The sequence below is a fragment of the Neodiprion virginianus genome, chromosome 4, assembly GCF_021901495.1.
Source record: "Neodiprion virginianus isolate iyNeoVirg1 chromosome 4, iyNeoVirg1.1, whole genome shotgun sequence".
Lineage (NCBI taxonomy): Eukaryota > Metazoa > Arthropoda > Insecta > Hymenoptera > Diprionidae > Neodiprion > Neodiprion virginianus.
The window spans coordinates 7,070,302-7,084,835 of record NC_060880.1 but is presented as its reverse complement, the minus strand read 5'-3'; the positions used below and the strand labels follow the sequence as shown (position 1 = coordinate 7,084,835).

The 14,534-nt window shown below is 39.8% G+C and overlaps 1 protein-coding gene across 1 annotated transcript in view; it reads left to right on the top strand.

Moving 5' to 3' along the window:
• Positions 1–14,534, top strand: part of LOC124301738 (disintegrin and metalloproteinase domain-containing protein 10-like) — a 359,750-nt gene that overhangs the window by 1,770 nt on the left and 343,446 nt on the right. The gene's annotated exons all lie outside the window — the stretch shown is intronic.

The following is a 14,534-nucleotide window of genomic DNA, read 5'->3' as shown; positions in this document are numbered from 1 at the left end:
AAACAAAAACAGTTTTTACTCCGTCTAGCTGTGCTCCAGTGTGCAAGTTTTTTTCGGAAACTGATGCGTTACGTAAAACTTGCCAATTCGAATTCCCAAACAGGTACCAGCTCTCGAGTTCAGCGTCGTATGTAGAATATTTTTCAGAATCCAATCAAGTCCAAAGAATTTTTCGTTCGGTTTTACCAGGCGCTGAAAGCGTGCTGCTTCAGCAATCCATGCGTTAATCGCCTTTATCTGACCCTCACCAGAAATTAGGTATATATGCTAAAACTTCTAGTTGGTCGATACACGCGATTTTAATCCAAGGAAAACCGATTCTCGAATGAAATTCAACCAATGGCATATAATCGTTTACGTAATGCTAAAATCACAGGAAAATTCTTCTTCTCCATTGACTATGATTTATTCTAATCCATCCTGCAATGACAGGCACTTTATTCTTCTTCAGAATGGTTGTACATCCGCGACGAAGTAATAACTTAACAAAAATCATTGAATGAAGGAAAATTTTCATTTCGGTTCGATTATATTCACTCAAGTAAATTTATTCAATGTTTCTGTTCCAATTACACACAATTTCTCTACGTTCCGAGATGAAGTCTTCAACTTGAACACGTCTCAATTTGTATTACCGTTACAACGACCCCACATCCCGTTGAAGTATGAACAATTTACTAGAGTATTGGATCAGTGCCTATGTTGCAGATGGAACGAAATGCACAATAAACCTCTTTTCAAGCACATCTGTTTATTTATTTTATTTCTGTTACCATTCGCATTGCTTTTTACATACCTCTGTGGTTTTTCTTCCGAGCACTTTGCTAGATGAAAGTCGACAATTACACGAATATCCTGAAAATTCAAAGTCTGTTGTAATCTTGAAACGTTGTTTTGATATTGTCATCTTCCTATAATGCTCGTAAGTAGCATGGTGAAAACTCTTTGTCCCATAGCTAATACCGCACTTCATTACATATTCGTTCGAATGTGAAGGTTCTTTGGTTGTGACAGTCGTCAAATTCATTTGACGTAGGTCAACGAGGCTTTTATAGTTCCTTAAAGTCCAATTCATTTATAATTTGCAGATCAACTTTCGAATCTATGTTTAACTTCAATTGATCGACGACTCTGCTATTTTAGTATTAGGAATAAGAGATCGAATGGTGGGATTAAATTCAAAGTGGAACTCCAGTGGAGACCAAGCTTCGTTAAGATTCCTAGCTGAAAATAGATCGCTGAAGTTTTCTAATTTTCATTAAAATTTCTGCCATTTGTCATTTCAAATCAAAGAGTCGCTATATGAAATGAGATAGGAATATTTAATGGAATTCTGAAAAAAAGAACATCCGACTCGTAATTCTCAAATACTCTAGCGTGTTACAATCTAACGGACCAAAAGCTAGGAGAGAAAACTTGACTATAAAACAGGTAAACATACGTTGCTTGAATTTTAACACAGATGAGCCTCCCACGCCTTTGTTGCTTCATCGGTATCTGAATATGGATGTGTTGACACTGCAAAATATGATCATTTTTTAGAGAGGTAGTTAGAATAACGTGCATATGGATTAATTGCTCCAATAGTCAATCAACAGACCGATATTTGTACAATTTTCCACATCAGTGGGGTTCAAAGGGTTTAATTCTCTTGCCTAACCGTTTTATCAAATTAGTGAGATTTCATCGAGTGGTTTGCAATGCAAATTGTTCACCATCAATCGTCACTTCATATTATATTAATATTGACTCAATGGGAATTTTCGCATTAACATTCCACGCGGAAAGCGAGAGATTTTCCGGAAACAGGTTACCAAAGCTTGGGTATATGATGCATTGATTTTCCAACTGTTAATTCACATGAAGTTAAAAATTCGAAATTTCACATCCTGATCACCCTAGCAGTCCGAAGATTCGAGCTAATTTATTCAAATCTATTATTCATGTAATATTTTATTCGCCTTTCGATAAAATCGCTATTCGTGTGCTACCTGAAAATTTTTATATAATCTGTCGTACCTTACTGTAATTCTTATTTGATCTATGATCTTTGGGTGAAATTACCGATAAAATGATTTGGACAAGATAATATGATAGATATTTTATAATGTACGTGCGTAATGCCTGCGAATGTTTGCCTTCTTTTATTTATTCACCTATTAGGGATTGATGAATGATCACACTATTGTTGTCGGTTATTGTGTAGCAGAAAGATAATAATTTATCGAATGTTCCTATCACAAAATATCGCGTTGATCTTTAATATTTCTGTGCAATTTGCAATCTGATGATTAACTATAAAATTATGCTACTCATTTGCATCATCGATGATACTCATATATGAAATGAAAAAGGTTTGATGATCTAGAAAAATTTGATCGTAGAAATTAATTTTAATAACTTCATCGCTATTACTTCACGGCGCATCGCGGAAATAACCTGGTAGATCTCTCGAAACATCTCGTATACAATCCAATGAAACAGGAAGAAAAATACTCAGTTCAAGAAACTTTGTAATTCATTGAGCATGTCATTCGATAAAAGTCACGAAATTTCACTGTTGTAGGAATTGAATGTTTTGATGTTCACGTGTCACTTGTTTAAAATTATTCTCAGTCATATTTTCCAATGCAGTTTTGAGAATTGAACAGGTTTTTCATATTCAACAAAATAATTGGAAAATTTATAGTGCAGAGATTCATAATTATTATTTAATTTATTAAAAAAAAAGACTTATCCGCTGTACATGAAAAAATTCCGTTAGTACCACTTTTATTTACAAAATTGCAATTTGTTTGAATGAATATTGCACAATTGAAGAGACAATATTTCACAGTATGATTTTTCTCCTCACGTGGATTGGGATCAGTTGAATATTTTCTATTTAATATATTCTTCATTGTTATTTTTATTAGAAATTGAGTCCATCGATCAATTCATGCGATCGGGATGAACAGAGGAGAACGATTATTTCCAAACTCATATTATCATATAAATCATGAAATTTGATCTACTCCCAACTGCCGCAGGTAATAAAATGATAAATAATGATGTATACAAAATCCGTGTAATAAATTCAGAAATACTGGCTGGTGAGTCGACACAGTCGATTTGTAATCCTCTGTCTAGAATACAGACTGTCCGGATTAATGATTGGCTGCGACATCAACAGTCGGCTCGGTGCTTCGTTACTAATTACGCCACGAGACTGAGTAGACTGAATTTAAATGGAGAGATTAGCTTATGTATAAGCATGCTCAAATTAGATTCACTGTTATTAACCTGTAATCTAGGTGATTATAAGACAAGTTTCTACGTCAAATACCTCATCGAAATTTCTATAAATAGAAAACGTCTCGTGCTGTGAAAAAGCACAATTTACGCAACCAGAATTAACGATACACAGCAACAGTTTGCGTTCGTTCAGTCTTAAAAAGTTCATCAAGCTTGCTGGTATGATTTTTTTATTTTTTTGTAAAACATGGCTTTAAAGTTGCCACAAATCTTGAAAAATCGCTTTTGAATTTTCCCGCGTGATATTTAATTTGAGGATCATTTTATGATGGATTTATATCGTGTGTGGCCTGCGGAACAGAGTATCACAAGGTAAATCAGCCTGTCTTTATACGACTGTTTTTACAACTCTAGCAACAGTTGCCTATGCACAGGCGGATTTTTACTGCTGTAACTGTAATTGCCTATTCGTCGGTGGATTAAGCCTCTCTCAGACTGTGCATGATTAACCGAATCAGCCCCATAATTTGAAGCCGTTTTTAAGTCAATTAAGAAGACACTATATTTTCAGTCCGGTGGCGTAATATTGATCATATTCTTTGTTACAAAAATAAAGCAAAAGAAATGTAACAAAACGCAGAGTCCTTCAGCGAATTGTTAAATTTATAATGTAACGAGCTCTAGTTTCATTGAAAACTGTTGCGAATATATCAGGTTCGTCTTGGTTCACCATTTTTGCGATCTCTTCATTCGCCAAAATGCCATGATTATCTCGAATTCACTTGACTTTATGGAGCTGGTTCACGCATTGATAGTTTACGGCATTTAAAAAGTTTTTGATTGCGATGAAACTAATAATTGGAGGATAAACTATCGATGTCACTTTAATGGCAATTCTTCCGCGACTTTTACGACATCGGTGTATGGTTCCACGGGATTGAGCTAAGCGACTTCGAGCTGGTCGGCAGTTGCAGATATCACAGATGACGCTACCAGTCGCAATAAAAAGCCATCTGCATTCACGTTGGATATTTTACCACGTGTTACACAATTTCATATTTGAAGTGAAGCTGCGTTGCGCTTATAAAACGCTATTCAAATTTGAGGGGAACAAATTCAATTCAAACTCTCGTGCGTTCAGAATCGATCGAAAAAATAAAAGCCGAGTTCTTCGGAGGATACAATTGTACGGTAATAGACCGTTTAAAGAATGTTTTCAAAGTATTGAATCCATCAATACGTGATATTTCTATTTGCAATTATACTTACTCTCTAACGTTCGGATCCAGAAATTATAATTCAAATGTCAGGTCGGAAACTCGTGTAGGTACCTGCGGGGCACAGATATTGATTTACTTCGATAATTATGGCAAACAAGAAAAGGCCCCACAACCACCAGGGAGTATCGTGGTAACCCTCTGTATTTCTATTCTCGCGAGAATAACTCCCCTTCCGATTCCAGCCCGGGGCTTCTTTACGGCTGGGGATGAAAACAAATGTGCCAATATCGGACGTAGGAAAATAAAAGGCATTCTATATTCCCTCGGTGTACTGTATATATGTATACACACACAAGAAAGATATACCTTGCATGCATACACACCTACATAGGTATACTACAGTATACGAAAAGAGACCACTAAAAACTTCCCAGTTACCGCGGCGTAATATCGTTTCACTTCTTCTTTCATAGGTATATTCAGTTATCGATACAGCACGTGCAGTGTTATTTATACCGAGAGTTTCTCTTGAAAGGACCTGCTCGACAATTGGAACTCGTCTAGTTTATACGCCTAGTTAACTTTGTATAAATGTTACCAACATGACAGGCAGAGTGACCGATGCGCAGTGGATCGCGTTGGCGCCGCAACTCGCGGATTTTAAGGGAGCGTTCTGAAATTAGCTCCCAGTGACGTCAACAATCTTTTAACTCTTTTGCACCATAGAATTCGGGAGCAGTTCAGCCTCGGTCTTAGGGAATTTTTAACGCTGCTAGCTAGTGTCGAAAATAGATTTACAGAGATTGACTGCGCGGTCTTACGCAACCGCTGAAGCACAAACCGAAAGACAGAGATAGTCCTGGAGCCGGTCATCTCTGTTGCACGATCGAAAGAATGGGGAAAGCAACAAGGCAAGCGGGGAGTTATACTCGTATAAGTCTGTCTTTCCCCCACCAAGTAGTGGGTTGGAGCAAGAGGGCCAACTCCAGCATTCTCTCTCTCTTATTACGGCTTCAGCTCGGTGCACAAACCGTACAGTTCACTTCTATAAGTCTATGGTTTCGGAAGGCACCCTTATTACGCGAGAGGTTATGGTTCGCTGTCACGTGTTGATCGGTCGATTCTAGGGAATTTGTTTTTGTCTGCCTAAAGTCTGCTTCAGGCTGGAAGATTGGATGTTAGCTAATCGAAATTAAGCAAGTTGAATCGCGCGCGTTACGTGCAGGTCTTTTCAAGAGAACCTCTCTGTATACCTACCTACGTGAACCAATTTAATTTAAACGCGCAGCAGCAATCTTGCTGAAACCATTATGCAACACCGCCTGCGGCTAATTTTCGCTGAATGTTTAACCGATGAATATAATTGAACGAAGATCTGATTCGCGTTCGATCACCTCGCCAGGGGGTAATTTTATACGAAGGGTACCCAGGACGGAATAAGAGATTGTTGAACCTTTGTCAAGCTGAAGGTGGGTCGGGATTCGGATCCGCCGGTTCTCAAATTGTGTATAATTTAAAATTAGAGAGCGCCACACGAAGACTAAAGAGCCATTCAAAGGGATGGCGATATATCAAAAAACTTGAACCTTTGCAGCCGCCGCCGCTGCCGTCGCTGTGTTCGAGTCGCGGGTGTGGCAGTCGTAACGCGACCCAGGGGATACCATTTTGTAAACTTGAATATAAATTTATACCTCGACTGATAAATCACGAAAGTTTTCCCATTCGGTATACCACGCATTTCACCTGCTGACGCCGACGCTTGCAATAAAAAATCTGTTTCACCCAGACCTGCGCATATACTTTGTTGCTAGGTGTATGAGATGTATGGATCGGATGTCTGCAATTTTGTACGTACTCGTGTATTACTTGCAGGTTTAAGTAAGTCATTTTCAGTCGCGATCGTATTAGATAAGCATTCATACCACAGACTTTTTTTAATCAATCGGTTTAAAAAATATCTGAATTCAAGTTAAATGAGGTTTTCAATTACTTTTTCAATCCCATTATAACGTCAGGTTTTTTGTCCTCTCTGAGTCGGTTTGTCAGCCTATAATATATGCTCGGTCAGTAGGAATTTTTTCGAGCACATTCGATTCATTGATTGAAGAAATTTTTAATGATTCGGTTATAAAAGGATTGCAGCTTTTCAACAAGCTCTTCAATGTAGGTTCATCATTATGGGAATGCACGCTATGTAATACCATCTGGTAGTTGGAACGTTCGCTTCGTATTTTGATATTTTTATGTGAAATACGCATTGAATTGGACGAGTTATTGTGGAATGTGGTGCTACAATACAAATGCCACAATTTGCTTGGCACAAAATTATATTTATTAGTGTTGATTTACTTATAATACGTATATCAGTGCAGTGTAAATTTGATTTGAAAACTTTTAAACGGGATCCAAAACACTTGAAGTGAATTCAAATAAACACACCCACAGCTAATTGATTTCAAGTATACAGCTAATTCCACGATGAAAACGGGAACCCTTAATTATAAGTTGAGCATCCAGACTCCTTGGGTGGTTCTTTAACGTAGTACTGTACCACTTCTTTTCAATTTCGGGCGTCGCAATTATAAGAGAGAAATAATTGTACCCATGAGGTGTAACAACGAAGAAACATACAATAACTTTCATTCAAACTAGATTCGTTCTTGCTAAAATTTTGCCGAGGGATGTGACGCTCTTCTCTCATCAGATCTAATTCTGCAGATTGATTATCCCTGAGTGCGAGAGAAACCGTCTCCTCGTCTCACCAGTTCCCACAACTCTTCCTATAACACCAGCTAGATTCGCGCACCGGGTGTAACAGAAACCGCTTCATTTGATTAATACCCATCTTGAGGTAACTCTGGACCAACTTTCCGGCACCCATCGCCTTCTCCATTCCGCCTTGCGCCTCGTCTTCTCACGTTTCTCTTCGTCCTTAGCGTCTCCACTCTTTCTGCATCTCCATCCATCCGCCGGCCGTCACCCTTACGATGGTAAATCTCCTTCTCCCCCAACTGCGGCAGCTCTTCCTGCACCGCTAACCATACTTCGGCGTCATCTGTCATGGTGTTTAATTAAGATTTGATGAGTTCCTTCGCGCCACGTGTCGCTGCAGTTACCTCGACGTTTCCTCGACGCATTTGCGATACCGCGTTATACAGGATGTTTCTAAGTAAGCGGCGCTCGATGTTGGGTTGCGTACCACTTAGGGGCACAAATATCGTTCAGACAGTCCTACCGAGTTATCGGTAGGTGACTTGGCAAGGAGCGCGTTCAAAGTCCTAGCGAGTGAGCCGCAACTGCACGCGTTGCCAAGTTGTGTGGAATTGGCCAAGCGATTCTTTCGTTGTTTATAACCTGTGCTGAAGCGTTCGGTGATCTAATTCCGCAGTCACGTTAAAATGATTATATTACTTGACTTGACTGAAGTGATTATGACTCGGTAAGTCTGTTTTACCGATATTTGTTACCCTCAGTGGTAGGCAAATCAACATACTGCGGAGTTTGACGGGAAACACCTTGTATGCTTATCCTGCCGATGGCTTAAACCCGGGATACTGATTGAAGATACTGACTACTCCACTATGTTAAACTCGCAGCTCTACCTTTGAAAGCTTAGAGTTTCAGAACTCACAGCTACACTGCGGATTACATTATACCGAGTTGTTATGATCTCTGCTTGTATTGTATAACCAAATATTGTGTGTACCGTAGGATGTGCGGTCTATCATACGAGCTGGTAAGTGGAAAGTAGCTGTTTCGAGTTTCAGGAGACTATATAAGTATCGCAGCGTCATATGTATGTTCCGGTTTAAATGTAAACCTTCAACTGAACTCGGTGAACGGTACGCTGCATATGTGTATGCACAATACAGATAGTATGTATACTTTGGTGCGAATTAAGCTCGTATATATTCAAAGTTTCTGCTAAATTCAAACCCGACTGTAATTCATGATCCATATACCGCACATATATTGTGTTTTATGAATTGCTATGTAAGCAGATACATATTCGTCTGCAACACTCCACCGAATGTACTGTTAATTATTCCCGCAGATGCACGCATGAGGATTATCCCTGGTGTCCAATACGGTTTCCGATTATGTTTGGTGTCCAATAACGCTGGTGTCCAAACGAGCCTCTGTCATCCCTGCAGATAGACTTATGAATTGTGATGAAATGGTTTCATTTCGATGCTGTTTTTCCTTAAACTCATGTTAGACTCTATAGTCTCTTCTGGTTGATTTGAAGATTACGTTATACGGTCAACTATAAAGTGACGTGCAATCCAGCGATGTCATACTACACAATTTTTTGTGGTTTCGAGTAGAGTCGCAGTTATCCGAGGACACGTCAGGCCACGTGAAAACTCTTCAAGCAACGCACGGTTGTCTGAATTGTTTTAGAGTCTTTGGAATCTATAAATTCTGCAGTCCCGAAGTCTGGTGCGAGTCTCATCGACGAATGGTCAACCTCAGCTTGAAAATCGACTTAAATTCTTGTCGAATTGACGTAGGAACCATACATATACATGCCTGTCCACATGATTCCAGCAAAAACCCTTACCAGACACAAACGCAGATGGAGCCACAAAAAAAATCGGGCCAACCCTTGGGTATGAAAAACAAGGTTCAAGTAACTGAAATCGGACCGTCCACTGACCGGACCTCTGCAGACGACTGGAGCTCTGCCAAGAACAGCAACGGCTGGAGATATTGAATGCTGGCTTTCGAGGGTTAATTGTATTGTTACTAATCGTCTGAAGACTGAAACGGAGGATAAATGACGGCGATAAATTTCTGGCTCCCTCTATACAGTCACCACTCTTTGTTCCTTGTAATATATATCGTAACTTGCGACACGTAGGATTGGTATGGGTATACATGCATGGGATTACATATATATTTATACATATATATATATGTATATATGTACCCGTATAATAATATATATTCGGAGGGGTGGAGAAAAAGTGAAGGATGAACGAGCGCCTACCCACCAACCCTTGATCGTGGGCGACCCCTGGCAGGCGAGTTCAACTAACCCGAAAATCACTAGTACGTTTTTGTTCTTCTTCACCGCGTGCGTTCGGGCTACATTAATCTTCAGACTTCCGGCTACGTCTTCAACCTCGACTTTTACTTCTAGTTCCGTTGCCGCTGGCCACCCGATTCGAATTCCAAACGTCAGCCCTCGCTTTCGCTTCCCTAACTCTTAACCCAGCCTTTTTTTATATCAGGTTTTGATGCTTTAGTCTTGCAGACCGATTTTATATGAACTTTTGGAAACAATTTGACCGAATAGTTAATTTTATCGTGTTAAAATAAGTTTAAAGTATGTGTGTACAGGCGTGTCAAAATTTTATGCAACCCAAAAAAAACAAAAGTAGATATTGTTTTGAAGAAGTATATTTTTAAACTTTTATTCTACACCTTTGAACGTCGTTCTTCGTGTGGACGAAGTGAGCCTCTGTATCAATTTTTTTCATAATATCACTCTAGTATTAAACTCCTTTCTCGGTTGCCGTTTCAGTTCTTTCGCTCATCCACTTCGAACAGCAATCTGAATCAACGTATCACCATCGCTGTTGCGTGTTTTTACATGAGCGACTTTCTCTTTCACTAATCATTTTAGTACACCTACCTAATTTTCCCTTCGAGACTACCACGTTTTGTACCATCCATCCTTTGTTCTTCAGCCACTTCGACATTTATATATTCCCCGTCAGAGTGGCTAGCTACTGTAATGTTATTTCCAACATCCCCTTGAATATTTCCATTCGATACCTCATTCTTCCAATACTTCCAACTTGTCGATCGATGCAGCAATGTATTGTAACCCTCATCCATTAGTTTTCTTGGGGTTAATATCTATGCCTTGTTCCTTCAACAGCCGCTTGGGAACTGTCATTTCTACAGTTCCAGTCGCTATACGTACGCTGTAATGTGATACCATTATCATCATGTCCGTTCATGTCGGAGACTTGCTCTTGCACTGGCCATTTAAGAACATTCCATTACTCTGCATTAGCAGGCACGTGCTGCGATATTTTTTTTCTGGTATCTTGCACATTAAAATCGGCAATTTGGACTTCTGCCAACCATTTTGTCATCTTCTCTATCACTTCCATCTTACCGGTCGTAGCTGCCACGTGGTGTAATGTCTTTCACATAGTATTCGGTAGCGTTGACACCTTAACGGTGCTTCGTTGTTCAGCCACCGCAGGACCTACAATTTCTCATTGTCAGCTTCCGCAACTACATTCTGTAATGCATATCCTCCATTACACCAAGCGTCGACATCAGCATCTTGCTCATTCACGAGTCATTCCAGTACTTCTAACTATCTGGCCATAGCAGCAATATCTCAAACGTCAATATCAGCATCTTGGCTTTAAACCAACCATGTCAAGACTTTTATTTCTGATTCCCTGGAAACCGCGTGCTGCAACGTTTTACCCCAATTGTACTAAGCTCCAGCATTTGCGCGACTCTTTCAGTAGCCATTCCAAAATGTGTATTTGCTCCGTATCAACAGCTACGTGTGGTGGTAATGTTCCCCCCGAATCATTTCGAACGCACCCTACTGTTCCACTAGTCACTACGTCATTTCTATTTCTTTATTTGGCCAGTCAAATGCTGTAATGTAAATACATCCATCACTGTCCTTAATGTTGATATTGATAGCTTGCTTTTCGACGAACCACTTCAGAACTTCTATTCTCCATTTGTAAATGTCCGTGCGCTGCAATGTCGCTCCGTCATTTATCTCGGCGTTGGTATCGACGTCTCGCTCTTTCAGTATTTCCATTTTCTCTTCTGCAGCGGCTTTATGCTGCAATGTTTCTCCGTTGTTGGTTCGTTGTGCTCTTCCAGCAACCACTTTAGTATTTTTATTTCTCCGACAGCAGCAGTAGCGATATGTCGTGCTGTCTTTTCGTCGTTATTTCGAACATCAACATTCACACTTTGCTCAACCCGGAAGCTATCGATAAAGTCCCTTAAGTGATGAAAAGGTCGTTTGTAGCCAGCAATTCTGATATTTATTTTTCGACAAAATTAAAGTAGCTAAAAGAGGCTATCAGAGGTTTAGAAAAATGTTTGAATATTTTTTTTAGTACGTCCTGCACTTCGAAAAGCGAATATGGCTTGCATTGGAAAACGTTCCATACGATCTCTAGCTTAGGAGTTACAGCTAGGATTTATAAAGAAACTAAGTTCTAATTAAATCAACAGCTTGATAAATTCCTGTAGTTATAAAGAGATATTGATGTTCCAAAGAATGTGACAGAAATCAGAATAGAAATGAAGAAAAGTAATTCGAATCAATCTCTAAGTGTAATTGAGTGTAGCCGTTGTAGAAATGATACAATTATACTGTAACGTAAAACTGATACGAAGGTTCTGCAAGCTAACGGCCCAATTCGTTATACATTTAATTCCCTGAGAAATTTCTACCATCAAAGTTTTTAAAGCGCCATCGAAATTTCTGAACTCTCATATTATCAAATTCCCGTAGTAATTCTGTACGGACATTTCAGTGGTCTTTTATATTCGTCTGAATTCTTGAAAATATCGGCAGTTATATTCGAGGACTGTATAAATAACTGTAACCAGGTTTTCGTCTCGTTCAGAATATTAAATAACTATATCACAACCGCGGAACGTTATTTAAAAAAAAAAATTCTTCATCAATTTTCGGATAATAACGACGTGTCATCAGACCGGAAGTCAGGGTCTCGTTCGAGGTCGGCCGCGGAGGCGGAACGGCTGAGGTTATCCTGAGGGATAAATATAGGGGGGAATCCGTTGAAATGTGGCCGGGAGTCGCGAGGCGCGTCGTCTCCGTCTATCTCGTTAGAAGTTTACGAGAGTATAGCTGCAGCCAGGGCAGGAATGAAATTGGAAAGGCAAAACTTACGATAATCCGCAGCAGACATTTCGAATCTAGTTTATACTCGACGTTTCTCATGGGAATCTGTCGACGCTGTAACCGCGTTCCTCTTCCCACTGACGATGAGTTCTGCGTCTGCTCGTCGGCTCTTTTGACCTTTCAAATATACTCGATTGAGGAGAACCAAGTTTAAAGGCTGACGTGAACAAGATCAAGCTTTGATTCGACTCTTGGTAATGTTGCGCGGTGCCTCAAAGCGAGTAATTGCAGGTACTTGATTATTCTAGGTTAAGATTATTCGGAAGTCAAATTTCAACGTTTCTCGTATTTGAATACGTTTAGTTACGAAATATGGCGCTAACTGACTCCCAAGCGTCGTCGGTATAATTTTACCGAACGATAAACAGAAAGTTATACTCAAGAATTTTACGCGCGGTTTAATGATAGTCAAGACTATACAAAAGGAATTTGTTGATCGGAGTTACGGTTAATTCATATATCCAAGAAACTTTTAATTTACTGTGGTTTTCACGTTTTTGTTGTGCAACGTCTCTTTCAGATCAAAAATCTTTTGCGCAATCCTTTTCATAAAGTATCGAAAAAGTAATCAAAATTTCAAGCTGGTTCTTAAATTACATCGAAATATGCAACGTCAAATTGAAGACAATTCGGAAAGCACGCCTTCGACGATATTGGAAGAAAAACGGTTCCTAACTCTGTGAAATTGTTAAAAAATGATTTTTGTCTGCAGTTTTTATCCGCGGATTTATTGCCGTCTTGGACGTACATCGCCGATAAAGTTGGACGAGGGGATGAGGAAAGTTATCTGAGCTTGAACGATTAGTTTCAACCTCTGAGGCATCTCACTGACGGTTCGGATTATCCGAGAGAGTTACCAAGCTCGATTGGCGGCTTCGGGATGAAGACATCCCCTTTATCTGCCGGAAAGATTAATGCCGGTGGGCAAGTATCGGACATGTCAAGTGAAGCAGCTTTGCAGGGAATGGAAGAACAGCGCAGGTTCGCTCGAATAAGCTTTTTGAGCTTCTGCACAACGCGAGTATATCTTACGCGTTTCTCCACGCCTGTTTTCCGTACACAAAGTACCCGTTTGTACGACTGTCGAGTGAGTCTGCGAATGTGCATGCGCGGAGTATGGAAAAGTCTACTTTTAGGTCCTAGGGGTTGAAAGTCGTCTTTTCTGCACTGCGCGCATGCGCGGTCGCAAATAAATCTGACGTTACGTGAGCCTAACCTCAATTTCTGGCTTCGTGAAAAAACGCCTAATAACATACTCTTGTCGCATAAAGAATCGTGTGCAACAAAGAGGCAACGTTCCTTTTCCCTCGCATATTTGCAATATTGGTCTTCGACTTCACCTACGACTCGTATTGCAAATTTAACGCTCCACCCGAAAAGACCGAGTTTTCCACCTTGTTACACAATATACCATTCGATCCGAACCCCGGGGAAATTAGTAGGCACTGGTTTTTTTTTTTTTTTGTTTTTTTTTAGAATTTTCACAAATCTCAGCTACAAGTTTTCTCGCCTTCGTTATAACCTCCGTTGAGCTCGCGTCAGAAATGAAATGGGAAAACTCTTTCTCTCCTGACACTGCGACAGAGTCCCTACAGGTAGGATTTCGTCGTGATTGAAAGAAGAAGGCGAAAAGAAAGAACAGAAAATACCCTCGAACTGCGACGCGTCTCGACTGTTTTCTTATTTATTTATATATATATATATGTATGGATACATCCGCAGGGAATAGGTTGGGGATTCGGGCGTTTTTTCTTCTCTCTGCTCCTTCAACGCACGTCCGGAAATTCAAATCAATTAAAAAAACCTGACTGGATACATTTTCGGGTTCTGATTTTACGTTGCGTTTCCTCTGCTCTTATCGTTTTTTACCCACTCAACACACGTGAGTGTGGTTTTAGATGCTCCGGTGGGAAACTGATTACCGCAACGGCTAAAACTCTCGAGACTCTTCATGGATTACCGGGGCATATTAACGCGACTCTCTTCGATCTTATCGCTTCGATTTCTACAGATACGTATTTCTAATAGGCGACTAATATTTTATCTATCGTTGTTAATTCTGAGGATGAATGATCGGAATTCCGAATAGCTCGCATTCCCCAGAATTAAATGAAACAAAAACGAACATTGTTTTAATACATTGCCAGCTG